Below are 10215 nucleotides of genomic sequence, written 5' to 3'. Positions count from 1 at the left end.
CTGTTTCAGTTGGGTGTTCAGGAGATGTTTGAGTGACATGAGAAGTTATTGAGGGTGAAGCAGAAGATGGACTGGATGATACCTCAGCATTTGTGGAGGAAATAACAGTTGTTGTTTGTTCACTGCTGGAGGTTGTTGGTGGTCCACTTGTTGTGACTGTTGAAGTTGACAATGTTGACTCAGACTCTCCTGTGGTTGAAACCATCGCAGCAGATGTAAATTGTGCCTCTGTGGTTGAGGACCTTCCTGTTGTAGATGGTTCTTGGCTAGTTGAAGGAAGATGTGTGGTCTCAGTAATTGTTTCTGTTGTTTCAGTTGGGTGTTCAGGAGATGTTTGAGTGACATGAGAAGTTATTGAGGGTGAAGCAGAAGATGGACTGGATGATACCTCAGCATTTGTGGAGGAAAAAACAGTTGTTGTTTGATCACTGCTTGAGGTTCGCGTGGGTCCACTTGTGGTGACTGTTGAAATTGACAATGTTGACTCAGACTCTCCTGTGGTTGAAGCCATTGCAGCAGATGTAAATTGTGGCTCTGTGGTTGAGGACCTTCCTGTTGTAGATGGCTCTTGGCTAGTTGAAGGAAGATGTGTGGTCTCGGTAATTGTTTCTGTTGTTTCAGTTGGGTGTTCAGGAGATGTTTGAGTGACATCAGAAGTTATTGAGGGTGATGCAGAAGATGGATTGGCTGATAACTCGGTGACTGTGGAGGAAATAACAGTTGTTGTTTGATCACTGCTGGAGGTTGTTGGAGGTCCACTTGTGGTGACTGTTGAAGTTGACAATGTTGACTCAGACTCTCCTGTGGTTGAAACCATCGCAGCAGATGTAAATTGTGGCGCTGTGGTTGAGGATCTTCCTGTTGTAGATGGTTCTTGGCTAGTTGAAGGAAGATGTGTGGACTCAGTAATTGTTTCTGTTTCAGTTGGGTGTTCAGGAGATGTTTGAGTGACATGAGAAGTTATTGACGGTGAAGCAGAAGATGGACTGGATGATACCTCAGCATTTGTGGAGGAAATAACAGTTGTTGTTTGTTCACTGCTGGAGGTTGTTGGTGGTCCACTTGTTGTGACTGTTGAAGTTGACAATGTTGACTCAGACTCTCCTGTGGTTGAAACCATCGCAGCAGATGTAAATTGTGCCTCTGTGGTTGAGGACCTTCCTGTTGTAGATGGTTCTTGGCTAGTTGAAGGAACCTGTGTTGTCTCGGTAATTGTTTCTGTTGTTTCAGTTGGGTGTTCAGGAGATGTTTGAGTGACATGAGAAGTTATTGAAGGTGATGCAGAAGATGGACTGGCTGATAACTCGGTGACTGTGGAGGAAATAACAGTTGTTGTTTGATCACTGCTGGAGGTTGTTGGAGGTCCACTTGTGGTGACTGTTGAAGTTGACAATGTTGACTCAGACTCTCCTGTGGTTGAAACCATCGCAGCAGATGTAAATTGTGGCTCTGTGGTTGAAGACCTTCCTGTTGTAGATGGTTCCTGGCTAGTTGAAGGAAGATGTGTGGTCTCAGTAATTGTTTCTGTTGTTTCAGTTGGGTGTTCAGGAGATGTTTGAGTGACATGAGAAGTTATTGAGGGTGAAGCAGAAGATGGACTGGATGATACCTCAGCATTTGTGGAGGAAAAAACAGTTGTTGTTTGATCACTGCTTGAGGTTCGCGTGGGTCCACTTGTGGTGACTGTTGAAATTGACAATGTTGACTCAGACTCTCCTGTGGTTGAAGCCATTGCAGCAGATGTAAATTGTGGCTCTGTGGTTGAGGACCTTCCTGTTGTAGATGGTTCTTGGCTAGTTGAAGGAAGATGTGTGGTCTCAGTAATTGTTTCTGTTGTTTCAGTTGGGTGTTCAGGAGATGTTTGAGTGACATCAGAAGTTATTGAGGGTGATGCAGAAGATGGATTGGCTGATAACTCGGTGACTGTGGAGGAAATAACAGTTGTTGTTTGATCACTGCTGGAGGTTGTTGGAGGTCCACTTGTGGTGACTGTTGAAGTTGACAATGTTGACTCAGACTCTCCTGTGGTTGAAACCATCGCAGCAGATGTAAATTGTGGCGCTGTGGTTGAGGATCTTCCAGTTGTAGATGGTTCTTGGCTAGTTGAAGGAAGATGTGTGGACTCAGTAATTGTTTCTGTTTCAGTTGGGTGTTCAGGAGATGTTTGAGTGACATGAGAAGTTATTGACGGTGAAGCAGAAGATGGACTGGATGATACCTCAGCATTTGTGGAGGAAATAACAGTTGTTGTTTGTTCACTGCTGGAGGTTGTTGGTGGTCCACTTGTTGTGACTGTTGAAGTTGACAATGTTGACTCAGACTCTCCTGTGGTTGAAACCATCGCAGCAGATGTAAATTGTGCCTCTGTGGTTGAGGACCTTCCTGTTGTAGATGGTTCTTGGCTAGTTGAAGGAACCTGTGTTGTCTCGGTAATTGTTTCTGTTGTTTCAGTTGGGTGTTCAGGAGATGTTTGAGTGACATGAGAAGTTATTGAAGGTGATGCAGAAGATGGACTGGCTGATAACTCGGTGACTGTGGAGGAAATAACAGTTGTTGTTTGATCACTGCTGGAGGTTGTTGGAGGTCCACTTGTGGTGACTGTTGAAGTTGACAATGTTGACTCAGACTCTCCTGTGGTTGAAACCATCGCAGCAGATGTAAATTGTGGCTCTGTGGTTGAAGACCTTCCTGTTGTAGATGGTTCCTGGCTAGTTGAAGGAAGATGTGTGGTCTCAGTAATTGTTTCTGTTGTTTCAGTTGGGTGTTCAGGAGATGTTTGAGTGACATGAGAAGTTATTGAGGGTGATGCAGAAGATGGACTGGCTGATAACTCGGTGACTGTGGAGGAAATAACAGTTGTTGTTTGATCACTGCTGGAGGTTGTTGGAGGTCCACTTGTGGTGACTGTTGAAGTTGACAATGTTGACTCAGACTCTCCTGTGGTTGAAACCATCGCAGCAGATGTAAATTGTGGCTCTGTGGTTGAGGACCTTCCTGTTGTAGATGGTTCTTGGCTAGTTGAAGGAAGATGTGTGGTATCAGTAATTGTTTCTGTTGTTTCAGTTGGGTGTTCAGGAGATGTTTGAGTGACATGAGAAGTTATTGAGGGTGAAGCAGAAGATGGACTGGATGATACCTCAGCATTTGTGGAGGAAAAAACAGTTGTTGTTTGATCACTGCTGGAGGTTCGCGTGGGTCCACTTGTGGTGACTGTTGAAATTGACAATGTTGACTCAGACTCTCCTGTGGTTGAAACCATTGCAGCAGATGTAAATTGTGGCTCTGTGGTTGAGGACCTTCCTGTTGTAGATGGTTCTTGGCTAGTTGAAGGAAGATGTGTGGTCTCGGTAATTGTTTCTGTTGTTTCAGTTGGGTGTTCAGGAGATGTTTGAGTGACATCAGAAGTTATTGAGGGTGATGCAGAAGATGGATTGGCTGATAACTCGGTGACTGTGGAGGAAATAACATTTGTTGTTTGATCACTGCTGGAGGTTGTTGGAGGTCCACTTGTGGTGACTGTTGAAGTTGACAATGTTGACTCAGACTCTCCTGTGGTTGAAACCATAGCAGCAGATGTAAATTGTGGCTCTGTGGTTGAGGAACTTCCTGTTGTAGATGGTTCTTGGCTAGTTGAAGGAAGCCGTGTGGTCTCAGTAATTGTTCCTGTTGTTTCAGTTGGGTGTTCAGGAGATGTTTGAGTGACATGAGAAGTTATTGAGGGTGAAGCAGAAGATGGACTGGATGATACCTCAGCATTTGTGGAGGAAATAACAGTTGTTGTTTGATCACTGCTGGAGGTTCGTGTGGGTCCACTTGTGGTGACTGTTGAAGTTGACAATGTTGACTCAGACTCTCCTGTGGTTGAAACCATCGCAGCAGATGTAAATTGTGGCTCTGTGGTTGAAGACCTTCCTGTTGTAGATGGTTCCTGGCTAGTTGAAGGAAGATGTGTGGTCTCAGTAATTGTTTCTGTTGTTTCAGTTGGGTGTTCAGGAGATGTTTGAGTGACATCAGAAGTTATTGAAGGTGATGCAGAAGATGGACTGGCTGATAACTCGGTGACTGTGGAGGAAATAACAGTTGTTGTTTGATCACTGCTGGAGGTTGTTGGAGGTCCACTTGTGGTGACTGTTGAAGTTGACAATGTTGACTCAGACTCTCCTGTGGTTGAAACCATTGCAGCAGATGTAAATTGTGGCTCTGTGGTTGAAGACCTTCCTGTTGTAGATGGTTCCTTGCTAGTTGAAGGAAGATGTGTGGTCTCAGTAATTGTTTCTGTTGTTTCAGTTGGGTGTTCAGGAGATGTTTGAGTGACATGAGAAGTTATTGAGGGTGATGCAGAAGATGGACTGGCTGATAACTCGGTGACTGTGGAGGAAATAACAGTTGTTGTTTGATCACTGCTGGAGGTTGTTGGAGGTCCACTTGTGGTGACTGTTGAAGTTGACAATGTTGACTCAGACTCTCCTGTGGTTGAAACCATCGCAGCAGATGTAAATTGTGGCTCTGTGGTTGAGGACCTTCCTGTTGTAGATGGTTCCTGGCTAGTTGAAGGAAGATGTGTGGTCTCAGTAATTGTTTCTGTTGTTTCAGTTGGGTGTTCAGGAGATGTTTGAGTGACATGAGAAGTTATTGAGGGTGAAGCAGAAGATGGACTGGATGATACCTCAGCATTTGTGGAGGAAAAAACAGTTGTTGTTTGATCACTGCTGGAGGTTCGCGTGGGTCCACTTGTGGTGACTGTTGAAATTGACAATGTTGACTCAGACTCTCCTGTGGTTGAAACCATTGCAGCAGATGTAAATTGTGGCTCTGTGGTTGAGGACCTTCCTGTTGTAGATGGTTCTTGGCTAGTTGAAGGAAGATGTGTGGTCTCGGTAATTGTTTCTGTTGTTTCAGTTGGGTGTTCAGGAGATGTTTGAGTGACATCAGAAGTTATTGAGGGTGATGCAGAAGATGGATTGGCTGATAACTCGGTGACTGTGGAGGAAATAACAGTTGTTGTTTGATCACTGCTGGAGGTTGTTGGAGGTCCACTTGTGGTGACTGTTGAAGTTGACAATGTTGACTCAGACTCTCCTGTGGTTGAAACCATAGCAGCAGATGTAAATTGTGGCTCTGTGGTTGAGGAACTTCCTGTTGTAGATGGTTCTTGGCTAGTTGAAGGAAGCTGTGTGGTCTCAGTAATTGTTCCTGTTGTTTCAGTTGGGTGTTCAGGAGATGTTTGAGTGACATGAGAAGTTATTGAGGGTGAAGCAGAAGATGGACTCGATGATACCTCAGCATTTGTGGAGGAAATAACAGTTGTTGTTTGATCACTGCTGGAGGTTCGTGTGGGTCCACTTGTGGTGACTGTTGAAGTTGACAATGTTGACTCAGACTCTCCTGTGGTTGAAACCATCGCAGCAGATGTAAATTGTGGCTCTGTGGTTGAAGACCTTCCTGTTGTAGATGGTTCCTTGCTAGTTGAAGGAAGATGTGTGGTCTCAGTAATTGTTTCTGTTGTTTCAGTTGGGTGTTCAGGAGATGTTTGAGTGACATCAGAAGTTATTGAAGGTGATGCAGAAGATGGACTGGCTGATAACTCGGTGACTGTGGAGGAAATAACAGTTGTTGTTTGATCACTGCTGGAGGTTGTTGGAGGTCCACTTGTGGTGACTGTTGAAGTTGACAATGTTGACTCAGACTCTCCTGTGGTTGAAACCATCGCAGCAGATGTAAATTGTGGCTCTGTGGTTGAGGACCTTCCTGTTGTAGATGGTTCCTGGCTAGTTGAAGGAAGATGTGTGGTCTCAGTAATTGTTTCTGTTGTTTCAGTTGGGTGTTCAGGAGATGTTTGAGTGACATGAGAAGTTATTGAGGGTGATGCAGAAGATGGACTGGCTGATAACTCGGTGACTGTGGAGGAAATAACAGTTGTTGTTTGATCACTGCTGGAGGTTGTTGGTGGTCCACTTGTTGTGACTGTTGAAGTTGACAATGTTGACTCAGACTCTCCTGTGGTTGAAACCATCGCAGCAGATGTAAATTGTGGCTCTGTGGTTGAGGACCTTCCTGTTGTAGATGGTTCCTGGCTAGTTGAAGGAAGATGTGTGGTCTCAGTAATTGTTTCTGTTGTTTCAGTTGGGTGTTCAGGAGATGTTTGAGTGACATGAGAAGTTATTGAGGGTGAAGCAGAAGATGGACTGGATGATACCTCAGCATTTGTGGAGGAAAAAACAGTTGTTGTTTGATCACTGCTTGAGGTTCGCGTGGGTCCACTTGTGGTGACTGTTGAAATTGACAATGTTGACTCAGACTCTCCTGTGGTTGAAGCCATTGCAGCAGATGTAAATTGTGGCTCTGTGGTTGAGGACCTTCCTGTTGTAGATGGTTCTTGGCTAGTTGAAGGAAGATGTGTGGTCTCAGTAATTGTTTCTGTTGTTTCAGTTGGGTGTTCAGGAGATGTTTGAGTGACATCAGAAGTTATTGAGGGTGATGCAGAAGATGGATTGGCTGATAACTCGGTGACTGTGGAGGAAATAACAGTTGTTGTTTGATCACTGCTGGAGGTTGTTGGAGGTCCACTTGTGGTGACTGTTGAAGTTGACAATGTTGACTCAGACTCTCCTGTGGTTGAAACCATCGCAGCAGATGTAAATTGTGGCGCTGTGGTTGAGGATCTTCCTGTTGTAGATGGTTCTTGGCTAGTTGAAGGAAGATGTGTGGACTCAGTAATTGTTTCTGTTTCAGTTGGGTGTTCAGGAGATGTTTGAGTGACATGAGAAGTTATTGACGGTGAAGCAGAAGATGGACTGGATGATACCTCAGCATTTGTGGAGGAAATAACAGTTGTTGTTTGTTCACTGCTGGAGGTTGTTGGTGGTCCACTTGTTGTGACTGTTGAAGTTGACAATGTTGACTCAGACTCTCCTGTGGTTGAAACCATCGCAGCAGATGTAAATTGTGCCTCTGTGGTTGAGGACCTTCCTGTTGTAGATGGTTCTTGGCTAGTTGAAGGAACCTGTGTTGTCTCGGTAATTGTTTCTGTTGTTTCAGTTGGGTGTTCAGGAGATGTTTGAGTGACATGAGAAGTTATTGAAGGTGATGCAGAAGATGGACTGGCTGATAACTCGGTGACTGTGGAGGAAATAACAGTTGTTGTTTGATCACTGCTGGAGGTTGTTGGAGGTCCACTTGTGGTGACTGTTGAAGTTGACAATGTTGACTCAGACTCTCCTGTGGTTGAAACCATCGCAGCAGATGTAAATTGTGGCTCTGTGGTTGAAGACCTTCCTGTTGTAGATGGTTCCTGGCTAGTTGAAGGAAGATGTGTGGTCTCAGTAATTGTTTCTGTTGTTTCAGTTGGGTGTTCAGGAGATGTTTGAGTGACATGAGAAGTTATTGAGGGTGATGCAGAAGATGGACTGGCTGATAACTCGGTGACTGTGGAGGAAATAACAGTTGTTGTTTGATCACTGCTGGAGGTTGTTGGAGGTCCACTTGTGGTGACTGTTGAAGTTGACAATGTTGACTCAGACTCTCCTGTGGTTGAAACCATCGCAGCAGATGTAAATTGTGGCTCTGTGGTTGAGGACCTTCCTGTTGTAGATGGTTCTTGGCTAGTTGAAGGAAGATGTGTGGTATCAGTAATTGTTTCTGTTGTTTCAGTTGGGTGTTCAGGAGATGTTTGAGTGACATGAGAAGTTATTGAGGGTGAAGCAGAAGATGGACTGGATGATACCTCAGCATTTGTGGAGGAAAAAACAGTTGTTGTTTGATCACTGCTGGAGGTTCGCGTGGGTCCACTTGTGGTGACTGTTGAAATTGACAATGTTGACTCAGACTCTCCTGTGGTTGAAACCATTGCAGCAGATGTAAATTGTGGCTCTGTGGTTGAGGACCTTCCTGTTGTAGATGGTTCTTGGCTAGTTGAAGGAAGATGTGTGGTCTCGGTAATTGTTTCTGTTGTTTCAGTTGGGTGTTCAGGAGATGTTTGAGTGACATCAGAAGTTATTGAGGGTGATGCAGAAGATGGATTGGCTGATAACTCGGTGACTGTGGAGGAAATAACATTTGTTGTTTGATCACTGCTGGAGGTTGTTGGAGGTCCACTTGTGGTGACTGTTGAAGTTGACAATGTTGACTCAGACTCTCCTGTGGTTGAAACCATAGCAGCAGATGTAAATTGTGGCTCTGTGGTTGAGGAACTTCCTGTTGTAGATGGTTCTTGGCTAGTTGAAGGAAGCCGTGTGGTCTCAGTAATTGTTCCTGTTGTTTCAGTTGGGTGTTCAGGAGATGTTTGAGTGACATGAGAAGTTATTGAGGGTGAAGCAGAAGATGGACTGGATGATACCTCAGCATTTGTGGAGGAAATAACAGTTGTTGTTTGATCACTGCTGGAGGTTCGTGTGGGTCCACTTGTGGTGACTGTTGAAGTTGACAATGTTGACTCAGACTCTCCTGTGGTTGAAACCATCGCAGCAGATGTAAATTGTGGCTCTGTGGTTGAAGACCTTCCTGTTGTAGATGGTTCCTGGCTAGTTGAAGGAAGATGTGTGGTCTCAGTAATTGTTTCTGTTGTTTCAGTTGGGTGTTCAGGAGATGTTTGAGTGACATCAGAAGTTATTGAAGGTGATGCAGAAGATGGACTGGCTGATAACTCGGTGACTGTGGAGGAAATAACAGTTGTTGTTTGATCACTGCTGGAGGTTGTTGGAGGTCCACTTGTGGTGACTGTTGAAGTTGACAATGTTGACTCAGACTCTCCTGTGGTTGAAACCATTGCAGCAGATGTAAATTGTGGCTCTGTGGTTGAAGACCTTCCTGTTGTAGATGGTTCCTTGCTAGTTGAAGGAAGATGTGTGGTCTCAGTAATTGTTTCTGTTGTTTCAGTTGGGTTTTCAGGAGATGTTTGAGTGACATGAGAAGTTATTGAGGGTGATGCAGAAGATGGACTGGCTGATAACTCGGTGACTGTGGAGGAAATAACAGTTGTTGTTTGATCACTGCTGGAGGTTGTTGGAGGTCCACTTGTGGTGACTGTTGAAGTTGACAATGTTGACTCAGACTCTCCTGTGGTTGAAACCATCGCAGCAGATGTAAATTGTGGCTCTGTGGTTGAGGACCTTCCTGTTGTAGATGGTTCCTGGCTAGTTGAAGGAAGATGTGTGGTCTCAGTAATTGTTTCTGTTGTTTCAGTTGGGTGTTCAGGAGATGTTTGAGTGACATGAGAAGTTATTGAGGGTGAAGCAGAAGATGGACTGGATGATACCTCAGCATTTGTGGAGGAAAAAACAGTTGTTGTTTGATCACTGCTGGAGGTTCGCGTGGGTCCACTTGTGGTGACTGTTGAAATTGACAATGTTGACTCAGACTCTCCTGTGGTTGAAACCATTGCAGCAGATGTAAATTGTGGCTCTGTGGTTGAGGACCTTCCTGTTGTAGATGGTTCTTGGCTAGTTGAAGGAAGATGTGTGGTCTCGGTAATTGTTTCTGTTGTTTCAGTTGGGTGTTCAGGAGATGTTTGAGTGACATCAGAAGTTATTGAGGGTGATGCAGAAGATGGATTGGCTGATAACTCGGTGACTGTGGAGGAAATAACAGTTGTTGTTTGATCACTGCTGGAGGTTGTTGGAGGTCCACTTGTGGTGACTGTTGAAGTTGACAATGTTGACTCAGACTCTCCTGTGGTTGAAACCATAGCAGCAGATGTAAATTGTGGCTCTGTGGTTGAGGAACTTCCTGTTGTAGATGGTTCTTGGCTAGTTGAAGGAAGCTGTGTGGTCTCAGTAATTGTTCCTGTTGTTTCAGTTGGGTGTTCAGGAGATGTTTGAGTGACATGAGAAGTTATTGAGGGTGAAGCAGAAGATGGACTCGATGATACCTCAGCATTTGTGGAGGAAATAACAGTTGTTGTTTGATCACTGCTGGAGGTTCGTGTGGGTCCACTTGTGGTGACTGTTGAAGTTGACAATGTTGACTCAGACTCTCCTGTGGTTGAAACCATCGCAGCAGATGTAAATTGTGGCTCTGTGGTTGAAGACCTTCCTGTTGTAGATGGTTCCTGGCTAGTTGAAGGAAGATGTGTGGTCTCAGTAATTGTTTCTGTTGTTTCAGTTGGGTGTTCAGGAGATGTTTGAGTGACATGAGAAGTTATTGAAGGTGATGCAGAAGATGGACTGGCTGATAACTCGGTGACTGTGGAGGAAATAACAGTTGTTGTTTGATCACTGC

Source organism: Pagrus pagrus (assembly GCF_965226575.1).
Source record: "Pagrus pagrus genome assembly, chromosome: 3".
NCBI lineage: Eukaryota > Metazoa > Chordata > Actinopteri > Spariformes > Sparidae > Pagrus > Pagrus pagrus.
Note: the sequence above shows the minus strand (reverse complement) of the source record.